This window comes from Arachis ipaensis, chromosome B7 (genome assembly GCF_059453495.1).
Source record: "Arachis ipaensis isolate K30076 ecotype BB chromosome B7, ASM5945349v1, whole genome shotgun sequence".
Lineage (NCBI taxonomy): Eukaryota > Viridiplantae > Streptophyta > Magnoliopsida > Fabales > Fabaceae > Arachis > Arachis ipaensis.
This window is the reverse complement of record NC_142442.1, coordinates 35,957,068-35,970,752: the sequence shown is the minus strand read 5'-3', so window position 1 is coordinate 35,970,752 and position 13,685 is coordinate 35,957,068. Positions and strand designations below refer to the sequence as shown.

The following is a 13,685-nucleotide window of genomic DNA, read 5'->3' as shown; positions in this document are numbered from 1 at the left end:
CTTTTGAACCCTAATTTGCATTTCTCTGCCACCGTCTTCGTCGCCTTTGTCTACTTTCATGATTTTATAAAACTACAGCACCGATCGCTCATTCAGTGCCACTAACCATAACCAATGGCGTCCACCGAGCAGCCATTGAAGAAGCAAAAGCACGACACTCTCTCAGAATCCTCACTGCCACACCACCGCCGCTAGCACCACCGCCACAATCTCCTCAAACCCTAGCTCGTCCGCCTACTCCTCCTCCTCCGCCTCTGTCACAGGATGAGGTCGTCACCAAGCAGAGGAACAAAGATGAGGTTCGAACCATGTTTGAGAGCTACCGTCGCATCAAGCTCTTCTTGTCAAAGAAGGAAGGTGATTTCATCCATGACCTTGAACAGAGCTTCTTCGCTCTCGTCAATGCTTGCAGAGGTAAACCCCACTAAACAACATGATGAGCGGATATTTTATACGCTTTTTGGGGTTAATTTCATATAGTTTTTAGTATATTTTAGTTAGTTTTTAGTTTATTTTCATTAGTTTCTAGGCAAAATTCATATTTCTGGACTTTACTATGAGTTTGTGTGTTTTTCTATAATTTCAGGTATTTTCTAGCTGAAATTGAGGGAGCTGAGCAAAAATCTTATTCAGGCTGAAAAAGGACTGCTGATGCTGTTGGATCCTGACCTCTCTGCACTCGGAATGGAATTTCTGGAGCTACAGAAGTCCAATTGACACGCTTCCAATTGCGTTGGAAAGTAGACATCCAGGGATTTCCAGCAATATATAATAGTCTATACTTTGCTCAAGGATAGATGACGTAAACTGGCATTCAACGCTAGTTCCATGTTGCAGTCTAGCGTCCAGCGCCAGAAACACGTTACAAGTTGGAGTTCAACGCCAGAAACAGGTTATAGCCTGGTGTTGAACGCCCAAAACAGCCCAGGCACGTGAAAAGCTTTAGTCTCAGCCCCAGCACACACCAAGTGGGCCCCAGAAGTGGATTTCTGCACTATCTATCATAGTTTACTCATTTTCTGTAAACCTAGGTTACTAGTTTAGTATTTAAACAACTTTTAGAGATTTAATTTTTATCTCATGACATTTTTAGATCTGAACTTTGTACTTTTTGACGGCATGAGTCTCTAAACTCCATTGTTGGGGGTGAGGAGCTCTGCTGTGTCTCGATGAATTAATGCAAGTATTTCTGTTTTCCATTCAAACATGCGCGTTCCTATCTAAGATATCCATTCACGCTTAATTATGGAGAAGGTGATGATTCGTGACACTCATCACCTTCCTCAATCCATGAACGTGTGTCTGACAATCACCTCCGTTCTACATCAGATTGAATGAGTATCTCTTAGATTCCTTAATCAGAATCTTCGTGGTATAAGCTAGATTGATGGCGGCATTCATGAGAATCCGGAAAGTCTAAACCTTGTCTGTGGTATTCCGAGTAGGATTCTGGGATTGGATGGTTGTGATGAACTTCAAACTCACGAGTGCTGGGCGTAGTGATAGACGCAAATGATTAGCCGTGCGGTGACAGCACACCTGGATCCTTTTCACTGAAAGGAAGGATGGTAGCCATTGACAACGGTGATCCACCAACACACAGCTTGCCATAGAAGGACGTGCGTGCATGAACAAGAAGGCAGAGGAAAGTAGAATTTCAGAAGACAAAGCATCTCCAAAACTCCAACATATTCTCCATTACTGCATACAAGTATAATTTGTGCTCTGCCCTTTTTACTTTTTACAATTCAAACTAAACATTATTATTGATATTATATCTTGACAAAGAGTTACGAGATAACCATAGCTTGCTTCAAGCCAACAATCTCCGTGGGATCAACCATTACTCACGTAAGGTATTACTTGGATGACCCAGTGCACTTGCTGGTTAGTTGTGCGAAGTTGTAAGAGAGTAATGTGAACATTGACATCATAATTTCGTGCACCAAGTTTTTGGCACCGTTGCCGGGGATTGTTCGAGTTTGAACAACTGACGGTTTATTTTGTTGCTTAGATTAGGAAAAATTTTTCTTTTTGGTTTAGGGTCTTCTAATATTGTTTTTGGTTAAAATTTTCTTTTTAAAATTCTTTTTTTTTTATTTTTCAAAAATTTTATTCTTAGTTATTAAAAATACTTTTTCAAAACAAGTGTTACATTTACTGCCCAATTAGCTAGAGCGTTGGTCTGTGTTCTTGGTAATTGGGTACCATCTTTTTAAAATTCTTTTTCAAAAATAATTTTTACATTAAATCTTGTGCCAAACTTTAAGTTTGGTGTTTTCTTGTTGATTTTTCTCTGGTTTTCGAAAATCTTATTTTGGTTTTCTAAAAATTTTAAGTTTGGTGTTCTTTCTTCATGTTCTTGTGTTCTTGTGAGTCTTCAAAGTGTTCTTGAGTTTTCCTTGTGTCTTGATCTTAAAATTTTTAAGTTTGGTGTTCCTTGGTGTTTTTCCTCCAAAATTTTCGAAAACAAGGAGCATTAGATCTAAAAAAATTTTAAATCTTGTGCTATCTTATTGTCTTTCTCTCTCCTCTTTAAATTCAAAAACATCTTTTCTCTCTATTTTAAAGCAAATTTTCGAAATTTACTTTTAAAATTCATATTTTTATTTCAAAATTTGAAATCTTTTTCAAATCATATCTTTGTCAAAACTTCCTAACCATTTTTTTCTCTCTCTCCATTTTTCGAAAATCTTCACCCATTTTTATTTATTTTATTTTAATTTATTTTATTTTTGAAATAAATACTAAATAAATAATTAAAAATATTTTTTCTCTATTTTACATCATCTCCCTTTCTCCATCATGGATCTAAGTGGAAATGAACAGTCCAGAAGGACTCTGGGGTCTTATGCTAACCCCACTGCTGCTTCATATGGGAGTAGTATCAGTATACCCTCCATTGGAGTCAGTAGCTTTGAGTTGAATCCTCAGCTCATTATCATGGTGCAGCAAAGCTGCCAGTATTCCGGTCTTCCACAGGAAGAACCTACAGAGTTTCTGGCACAGTTTTTACAAATTGCTGACACAGTACATGATAAGGAAGTAGATCAAGATGTCTACAGATTATTACTGTTTCCATTTGCTGTAAAAGACCAAGCCAAGAGGTGGTTAAATAACCAACCTAAGGCTAGCATAAAGACATGGAAACAGCTGACAGAGAAATTCCTGAATCAATACTTTCCTCCAAAATGGATGACACAGCTAAGGCTGGACATCCAAGGCTTTAAACAAGGAGATAATGAATCTCTTTATGATGCCTGGGAGAGATACAGAGAGATGCTAAGAAAATGCCCCTCTGAAATGTTTTCAGAGTGGGTTCAGTTAGACATCTTCTATTATGGGCTTGCAGAAAGAGCTCAGATGTCTCTAGATTACTCAGCTGGTGGATCTATCCACATGAGAAAGACAATTGAAGAAGCTCAAGAGCTCATTGATACAGTTGCCAGAAATCAGCATCTGTACCTAAGCAGCGAATCTTCCATGAAAGAAGAGGCTAAAACAGTGACTACTGAACCCAGTCCTGTTGAACAAGCTACTGAATTCAATCAGCAATTGGACTTTCTAACACAGCAGTTAGTCGAATTCAAAGATAGACTACAAGAGACAAGGATGGCTAATATATATATATGGAAGAACAATTGAAGCAAACAAAGCAGCAGCTGTCAAAACAAATAACAGAAGAATGCCAAGCAGTTCAATTAAGAAGTGGGAAAACATTAAATACCCCACCTCAAGGCAGCAGGAAGCCAAGAAATGAGCAAACCACCCAAAATCCATCTGAGGACAGTAAGAGCCCAGGGAAAGATAATTCTGGCGTTAAAACGCCAGAAATTGGGTGGAAGGCTGGCGCTGAACGCCCAGACTATGCTCAGGACTGGCGTTCAATGCCAGAAACAAGCAAGGAACTGGCGTTGAACGCCCAAAAGAAGCACAGTTCTGGCGTTCAGACGCCAGGAACAGATGAGGAGTTGGCGTCTAACGTCACTCCAGCTTCTAACTCTGTTACTCAAATGCCCGTGAGGGATCAGACACACACAAGTGCTGATGACAACCTCTCTAAAAAGGCTTCTTCAACCATTTCTGTAGGAAATAAACCTACAGAAACCAAGGTTGAGGAATATAAAACCAAGATACCTTATCCTCAAAAACTCCGCCAAGAGGAGCAGGATAAGCAATTTACTCGCTTTGCAGATTATCTCAGGACTCTTGAAATTAAGATTCCGTTTGCAGAGGCACTTGAGCAAATACCTTCTTATGCCAAGTTCATGAAAGAGATCTTAAGTCATAAGAAGGATTGGAGAGAAACTGAAAGAGTTCTCCTCACTGAAGAATGCAGTGCAGTCATTCTGAAAAGCTTAAAGATCCCGGAAGCTTTCTGATATCATGCATACTAGAGGGTAATTGCACCAACACAACCCTATGTGATCTTGGGGCAAGCATCAACCTAATACCTGCATCCACCATCAGAAAGCTTGGTTTAACTGAAGAAGTTAAACCAACCCGGATATGTCTCCGATTTGCTGATGGCTCCATTAAATACCCATCAGGCGTGATTGAGGACATGATTGTCAGGGTTGGGCCATTCGCCTTTCCCACTGACTTTGTTGTGCTGGAAATAGAGGAGCACAAGAGTGCTACTCTTATTCTAAGAAGACCTTTCCTAGCAACAGGACGAACTCTCATTGACGTCCAACAAGGGGAAATAACCCTGAGAGTCAATGAGGATGAGTTTAAGTTGAATGCTGTCAATGCCATGCAGCATCCAGACACACCAAAAGACTGCATGAAAGTTGATCTCATTGACTCTCTGGTGGAGGAGATCAACATGGCTGAGAGTCTCGAATCAGATCTGGAAAACATTTTTAAAGATGTTCCGCCTGACCTAGAGGATTCAAAGGAATTGAAAGAGCCTCTGAAATTTCCTCAGGGAGAGGAAAAACCTCCTAAACCCGAGCTCAAACCATTACCACCATCCCTGAAATATGCATTTCTGGGAGAAGGTGATACTTTTCCAGTGATCATAAGCTCTGCTTTAAATCCACAAGAAGAGGAAGCACTAATTCAAGTGCTAAGGACACACAAGACAGCTCTTGGGTGGTCCATAAGTGACCTTAAGGGCATAAGCCCAGCGAGATGCATGCACAAAATCTTATTGGAGGATGATGCTAAGCCAGTGGTTCAACCACAGAGGCGGCTAAATCCAGCCATGAAGGAAGTGGTGCAGAAAGAGGTCACTAAATTACTGGAGGCTGGGATTATTTATCCTATTTCTGATAGCCCCTGGGTGAGTCCTGTTCAAGTTGTCCCTAAAAAGAGAGGCATGACAGTGGTTCATAATGAAAAAAATGAACTGGTTCCTACAAGAACAGTTACAGGGTGGCGCATGTGTATTGATTACAGAAGGCTCAATACAGCCACCAGAAAGGATCATTTTTCTTTACCATTCATGGACCAGATGCTAGAAAGACTAGCAGGTCATAATTATTACTGCTTTTTGGATGGCTATTCAGGCTACAACCAAATTGCAGTAGATCCCCAGGATCAAGAGAAAACAGCATTCACATGTCCATCTGGAGTATTTGCTTACAGAAAGGATGCCTTTTGGGCTGTGTAATGCGCCTGCAACCTTTCAGAGATGCATGCTCTCTATTTTCTCTGATATGGTGGAAAAATTTCTGGAAGTTTTCATGGATGACTTCTCAGTATATGGAGACTCATTCAGCTCCTGTCTTGATCACCTGACACTGGTTTTGAAAAGATGCCAAGAGACCAACCTGGTTTTAAACTGGGAAAAATGTCACTTTATGGTGACTGAAAGGATTGTCCTTGGGCATAAAATTTCAAACAAGGGAATAGAGGTGGATCAAGCTAAAATAGAGGTAATTGAAAAATTACCACCACCTGCCAATGTTAAGGCAATCAGAAGCTTTCTGGGGCATGCAGGATTCTATAGGAGGTTTATAAAGGATTTTTCAAAAATTACAAAACCTCTAAGCAACCTGCTAGCTGCTGACACGCCATTTGTGTCTGACACAGAGTGCCTGCAAGCGTTTGAAACTCTGAAAGCTAAACTGGTCACAGCACCAGTTATCTCTGCACCAGACTGGACATTACCATTCGAATTAATATGTGATGCTAGTGATCACGCCATTGGTGCAGTACTGGGGCAGAGGCATGACAAGCTTCTGCATGTCATTTATTATGCTAGCCGTGTTTTGAATGATGCCCAGAAAAATTACACAACCACAGAAAAAGAATTGCTTGCAGTGGTTTATGCCATTGACAAGTTTATATCATACTTAGTAGGATCAAAAGTGATTGTGTACACAGATCATGCTGCTCTTAAATATCTACTCACAAAGCAGGATTCAAAACCCAGACTCATAAGATGGGTGTTGCTTCTGCAAGAGTTTGATATAGAAATAAGAGACAGAAAAGGAACAGAGAACCAAGTGGCTGACCATCTGTCCTGGATAGAACCAGTGGAAGGGGCGTCCTCCCCCTCTATTGAGATCTCTGAAACCTTTCCGGATGAGCATTTGTTCGCCATTCAGGAATTACCATGGTTTGCAGACATTGCAAACTACAAAGCTGCAAGGTTCATTCCCAAGGAGTACAGCAGGCAACAAAAGAAAAAATTAATTACTGATGCAAAGTACTACTTGTGGGATGAACCCTATCTCTTTAAGAGATGTGCAGACAGAATAATACGTAGGTGTGTGCCTAGAGAAGAAGCACAGAGGATCTTATGGCATTGCCATGGGTCACAATATGGAGGTCATTTCGGAGGTGAGCGAACAGCCACCAAGGTCCTCCAATGTGGTTTCTACTGGCCTATACTTTACAGAGATTCCTGAGAGTTTGTACGTAACTGTGACAGTTGCCAGAAAGCTGGTAATTTACCTCATAGTTACGCCATGCCTCAACAAGGAATCTTAGAGATTGAGTTGTTTGACGTATGGGGAATTGATTTCATGGGGCTTTCCCACCATCATACTCAAACACTTATATTCTGGTGGCAGTTGACTATGTATTAAAATGGGTAGAGGCCGTTGCCACACCCACCAATGATACTAAAACAGTACTGAAATTCCTCCAGAAACATATATTCAGCAAATTTGGTGTCCCTAGGGTACTAATCAGTGATGGGGGCACTCACTTCTGTAACAAACAGCTTTACTCTGCCATGGTCCGGTATGGGATTCGCCACAAGGTGGCAACTCCATATCATCCACAGACAAATGGGCAAGCTGAAATTTCTAACAGAGAACTTAAAAGAATCTTGGAATGGACTGTAAGTACCCATAGAAAGGATTGGGCACGAAGCTTGGATGATGCTCTGTGGGCTTACAGAACAGCATTCAAGACTCCTATAGGGACCTCTCCGTACCAACTTGTGTATGGTAAGGCTTGTCACCTGCCCGTGGAACTGGAACATAAGGCCTACTAGGCAACCAGATTCCTAAACTTTGATGCCAAATTAGCTGGAGAAAAAAGATTGCTCCAGCTGAATGAGCTAGAGGAATTCAGATTCACTGCTTTCAAAAATGCCAAGCTGTATAAAGAAAAATAAAAAAGGTGGCATGACAGAAAGCTATCATCTAGAGTCTTTGAACCAGGACAAAAAGTTCTGCTATTTAACTCTAGGCTCAGGCTATTCCCCGGGAAACTGAAATCCCGGTGGAGGGGACCATATGTGATTACAAGTGTATCACCATATGGTTATGTGGAGCTTCAAGACATTGATTCTGATAAGAAGTTCATTGTTAATGGACAGAGAATCAAGCACTATCTTGAAGGCAATGTTGAGCAAGAGTGCTCAAGGCTGAGGCTAGATTAAAAACTCAGCAAGGTCCAGCTAAAGACAATAAAGAAGCGCTTGCTGGGAGACAACCCAGCCATGGGGCATCACTTCCTCTAAGCATTTTGCCCTATTCTTGATTTTATTTGTTTATATAAAGTTCATTGATACTAAGGTAAATAAGTAATTGTATAAGTTCACAGGGTTACAGAAGGATCCTGCACACAAAACAGAGAAAAAGAGCTCATTGGCAAACCCTGATTTTAATTTTAATTTTCATGTTTCAATTTTCATTTTAATTTTAATTTTCATGTTTCAATTTATGATTTCTTGCATAAACATGTTACAAACCCTGATTTCTAAAATCCCTAATTTCTAAAAACCCTACTTTAAAAATATCAAATGTATCTTAATCCATAAGCACAAATCCTTTTTTTCAATCCAACTCAACTCTTTTTCAAATTTTCAAAACAAATCTATCTCTTTTCATTCTAAAATCTTTTCAACTAATCAATATCTTTTTTAAATCTCCATATTATCTTTTTCAAAAATCCAAATTTATCTTTTTCAAATATCTTTCATATCTCTTCAATTTTAAATTATATCTTTTCTTATCATACTTATTTCTTTTTAAATCATATCTTCTATCTTATCTTTCTCCCTATTTTCGAAAATCCACCCCCCCTCCCTTTTAAAAACACATTCGGCCTCCCTCCTCTCATCCACCATTCAACACTCGCTCTCCTTCTATCCCTCTCCTTTCTTTCTTTTGCCTGAGGACAAGCAAACCTCTAAGTTTGGTGTGTTTATCCGTGATCACTACACCATACCCACTAAGATCATGGCTCCTAAAGGAAAACAACCCACTCCAAGAGGCAAGAAAGAGAGTGTTCCAAAACCACTTTGGAATCAAGGGAGGTTCTTAACCAAAGAACATTCAGACCATTACTACAAAATAATTGGTCTAAGATCAGTGATCCCGGAAGCAAGTTCGATCTGAAAGAAGATGAATATCCGGAGATCCAAGAGCAGATTTGAAACAGGAACTGGGAAGTCCTAGCTAATCCCGAGACGAAAGTGGGAAGGAATATAGCTCAGGAATTCTACGCTAATCTGTGGCAAACAGACAGGCAGAGAATATCTGGAACTGCCCTCTATGACTATAGGACTGCGGTCAGAGAAAAGATTGTTCACATCCACCCTGACAAAATCAGGGAGATCTTTAAGCTACCTCAGCTGAAAGATGACCCAGACTCCTTTAATAGGAGAATGATGAGAACAAACAAGTGCCTGGATAAGATTCTAGAGGATATATGCATCTCTGGAGCCAGGTGGACCACCAGCACGAGGGGTGTCCCAAATCAACTCAAGAGAGAAGATCTCAAACCAGTCGCCAGAGGATGGCTGGACTTCATTGGGCGTTCTATATTGCCCACCAGCAACCGTTCTGAAGTCAACGTTAAAAGAACAGTGATGATCCATTGCATTATGTTGGGAAAAGAAGTAGAAGTTCATCAACTGATTCCATCTGAATTCTACATACTCGCAAACAAGAACTCCAAGGATGCCAGATTGGCTTATGCAAGCCTAATCTCTATGCTCTGCAAAGATGCTGGAGTAAAGATGGGAATAACAGAGTATATCTCAGTGGAGCAACCAATCACTAAAATCACAATAGAAAAACAACAAATGCAGGATGACCCCATCAAGAGGAGGGCGCAAGAATTTCTACCAGAACTCCCTCAATTTGAATACTGGGAACATCTTGAAGCATCTGTTACTAAGTTGCAAGAAGCTATGGACCAAATAAAAGAAGAATAGCAAAATCAACATAGCATGCTCTGCAAACTGCTCAGGGAACAAGAAGAACAAGGGCGTGACTTCAAGAAACTGAAGCGTCAGAGGTTATCTCTTGAAGGACCAAGCACCCCACAGAGTAGAGGAACATCCACTTCCCAACCTCAAGGTTGTTGAGTTCTAATCTTAGCCTTAACCCTGTGATAATTGCTCTTATTTGTGCTTTACCTTAGAAGTTACATATAAGTAGTAGTAATTAGTATCTATATTTTGATTTTATCTCCAATTAAGCTATAGTTTATTTTTTTCATCATCATTAAACATGAATAAAATAGAATATTTTCTTTAGGATAAGGAGGCAATATTTCTCGAGTTTTTAATACAAGAAATTTTGATTAATTACATGTGGTGGCAATGCTTTCTGCCTTCTGAATGAATGCTTGAACAGTGCATATGTCTTTGGAATTTGATGTTCTTGAATGTTAAATATGTTGGCTCTTGAAAGAATGATAAACATGAGACATGTTATTGGTAATCTGAAAAATCATAAAAATGATTCTTGAAGCAAGAAAAAGCAGTGAATACAAAGCTTGCAAAAAAAAAAAAAGCAAGCAGAAAAAGTCAATAACCCTTAAAACCAAAAGGCAAGGGTAATAAAAAGGATCCAAGTCTTTGAGCATCAGTGGATAGGAGGGCCTAAGGGAATCAAATCCTGGTCTAAGCGGCTAAACCAAGCTGTCCCTAACCATGTGCTTGTGGCGTGAAGGTGTCAAGTGAAAACTTGAGACTGAGCGGTTAAAGTCAAGGTCCAAAGCAAAAATAAGAGTGTGCTTAAGAACCCTGGACACCTCTAATTGGGGGCTTTAGCAAAGCTGAGTCACAATCTGAAAAGGTTCACCCAATTATGTGTCTGTGGCATTTATGTATCCGGTGGTAATACTGGAAAACAAAGTACTTAGGGCCACGGCCAAGACTCATAAAAGTATCTGTGTTCAAGAATCAACATACTGAACTAGGAGAATCAATAACACTATCTGAATTTTAAGTTCCTATAGATGCCAATCATTCTGAGCTTCAATGGATAAAGTGAGATGCCAAAACTGTTCGGAAGCAAAAAGCTACTAGCCCCGCTCATTTAATTAGAATCTGAGCTTCACTCAAAAACTCTGAGATATTATTGTTTCTTGACTCATTTGTATTCTATTTTATTTGTCTAGTTGCTTGGGGACAAGCAACAGTTCAAGTTTGGTGTTGTGATGAACGGATATTTTATACGCTTTTTGGGGTTAATTTCATATAGTTTTTAGTATGTTTTAGTTAGTTTTTAGTTTATTTTCATTAGTTTCTAGGCAAAATTCATATTTATGGACTTTACTATGAGTTTGTATATTTTTCTGTAATTTCAGGTATTTTCTGGCTGAAATTGAGGGAGCTGAGCAAAAATCTGATTCAGGCTGAAAAAGGACTGCTAATGCTGTTGGATCCTGACCTCTCTGCACTCAGAATGGAATTTCTGGGGCTACAGAAGTCCAATTGATGCACTTTCAATTGCGTTGGAAAGTAGACATCCAGGGCTTTCCAGCAATATATAATAGTCCATACTTTGCTCAAGGATAAATGACGTAAACTGGCGTTCAACGCCAGTTCTATGTTGTAGTCTGGCGTCCAGCGCCAGAAACACGTTACAAGTTGGAGTTCAACGCCAGAAACAGGTTACAGCCTGGCGTTGAACGCCCAAAACAGCCCAGGCACGTGAGAAGCTTTAGTCTCAGCCCCAGCACACACCAAGTGGGCCCCAGAAGTGGATTTCTGCACTATCTATCATAGTTTACTCATTTTCTGTAAACCTAGGTTACTAGTTTAGTATTTAAACAACTTTTAGAGATTTAATTTTTATCTCATGACATTTTTAGATCTGAACTTTGTACTTTTTGACGGCATGAGTCTCTAAACTCCATTGTTGGGGGTGAGGAGCTCTGCTGTGTCTCGATGAATTAATGTAAGTATTTCTGTTTTCCATTCAAACATGCGCGTTCCTATCTAAGATATCCATTCACGCTTAATTATGGAGAAGGTGATGATTCGTGGCACTCATCACCTTCCTCAATCCATGAACGTGTGTCTAACAATCACCTCCATTCTACATCAGATTGAATGAGTATCTCTTAGATTCCTTAATCAGAATCTCCGTGGTATAAGCTAGATTGATGGCGGCATTCATGAGAATCCGGAAAGTCTAAACCTTGTCTGTGGTATTCCGAGTAGGATTCTGGGATTGGATGGCTGTGACGAACTTCAAACTCACGAGTGCTGGGCGTAGTGACAGACGCAAAAGGATAGTAAATCCTATTCCGGTACGATTGAGAACCTGCAAATGATTAGCCGTGCGGTGACAGCGCACCTGGATCCTTTTCACTGAAAGGAAGGATGGTAGCCATTGACAAGGGTGATCCACCAACACACAGCTTGCCATAGGAGGACGTGCGTGCGTGAACAAGAAGACAGAGGAAAGCAAAATTTCAGAAGACAAAGCATCTCCAAAACTCCAACATATTCTCCATTACTGCATACAAGTATAATTTGTGTTCTGCCATTTTTACTTTTTACAATTCAAACTAAAAATTATTATTGATATTATATCCTGACTAAGAGTTACAAGATAACCATCGCTTGCTTCAAGCCAACAATCTCCGTGGGATCGACCCTTACTTACGTAAGGTATTACTTGGATGACCCAGTGCACTTGCTGGTTAGTTGTGCGAAGTTGTAAGAGAGTAATGTGAACATTGACATCACAATTTCATGCACCACAACACTTCATAATTCAAGGTTAATGAATTTGAGTTTGTTTATACCATTCAGACCCTAATGTACCATTCTTCTCTTCCTCAGAATATAGCGTTTTCTCATATCTTTCTAATTCAATGTTGCTTGCATAACCAGTTACAGGTTTGTGAACTGGACTTGATATTCAACTTCCATAAGGTTTGTCCCCACAACTCCATGTCATGATTTATGCTAATAAACAAATAAATTGTAATAATAATTAGTTATTTCCATTGATTCTTCAAGGTGGCCACCCTGAACAAAAAATGCTATGTTTCCCTAATTCCCTTAATAAAATACTGTTTTGTGTTTTCAATGCTTGGTTCATTTGCCATAACTAAATAATCTTATAAGAGTGGATGCTTTATTTGAATTTTGATCTGAGCTATCATTTCCTGTGTATAATATTGCCCGAAAATTATTCTCAACTATTAGATAATTGAACAAAGTTAGTGAAATTTTGGCATCCACATCTTCTTTGATGACATGGAGTTTATGATACTCTTCTTTCCAGGGATCAAACAATCTTATTGCAAGCTTGCCAGAAGATTTAGCAAATTGTTCCAAATTGTCCAAGCTAAATATGGAGGTAGGCACTAGTATAAAAAATTTGGTGTATTAAATGACAACAAAAATTTTGAGAGGTTAAGGTTTTATTAACCAGTGCCTTCATTATAACCTCTTTTTTGTCTCCAGGGAAACAAGTTAACAGAGATATCTGAAAATCTCTTTTCATCATGGACCATGCTTACTGAATTCAATGCATGTAGGGGTTTTCTTCTCTAAATACACACATATGCTGCTTTGCTTTCAATTTATTATTTCTATTCCTACATGTCAACTCACCAATTGTTTCCATTCTTATCACTACTGCAGCAAAAAACTTGTTGAATGGCATACCAGACAGCATTGGAGGCCTTTCACGTCTAATTCGTCTTGATCTCCACCAGAACAGTGAGCTCTTTGATGTTATTCACATATTCTTAGAAGTTAAACAGATTAATATGGAATTAGAATGCTTACATTGGTGCTAGCTAGAACATTCGGAACCAGTATAAGCAGAAATTGAGAGAACAGTTAGATACTCTGGCATATTTGATCAAAGAATGGTAAACCTGTGACAAATTTTTGAGAGTTTGTGATAGATCTTTAGGCTAATTATTAATCACATTGCTGTTTTTATTTTGAAATTTTAGATGCAGACTCAAGCATGCCACCAAATGATGGATTAAGCAGAACAGGAGTACAAGAAGTTTTT

The 13,685-nt window shown here is 39.4% G+C and overlaps 1 long non-coding RNA gene across 1 annotated transcript; it reads left to right on the top strand.

Annotated features, from left to right (window-relative positions):
- The first annotated feature begins 264 nt into the window (after nucleotides 1-264).
- On the top strand, nucleotides 265-13,382 carry LOC107609269 (uncharacterized). Its single transcript, XR_015892088.1, has 3 exons — nucleotides 265-414; nucleotides 13,124-13,193; nucleotides 13,304-13,382. It is a non-coding gene; the product is annotated as an uncharacterized LOC107609269 (long non-coding RNA).
- The last annotated feature ends 303 nt before the right edge of the window (nucleotides 13,383-13,685 follow it).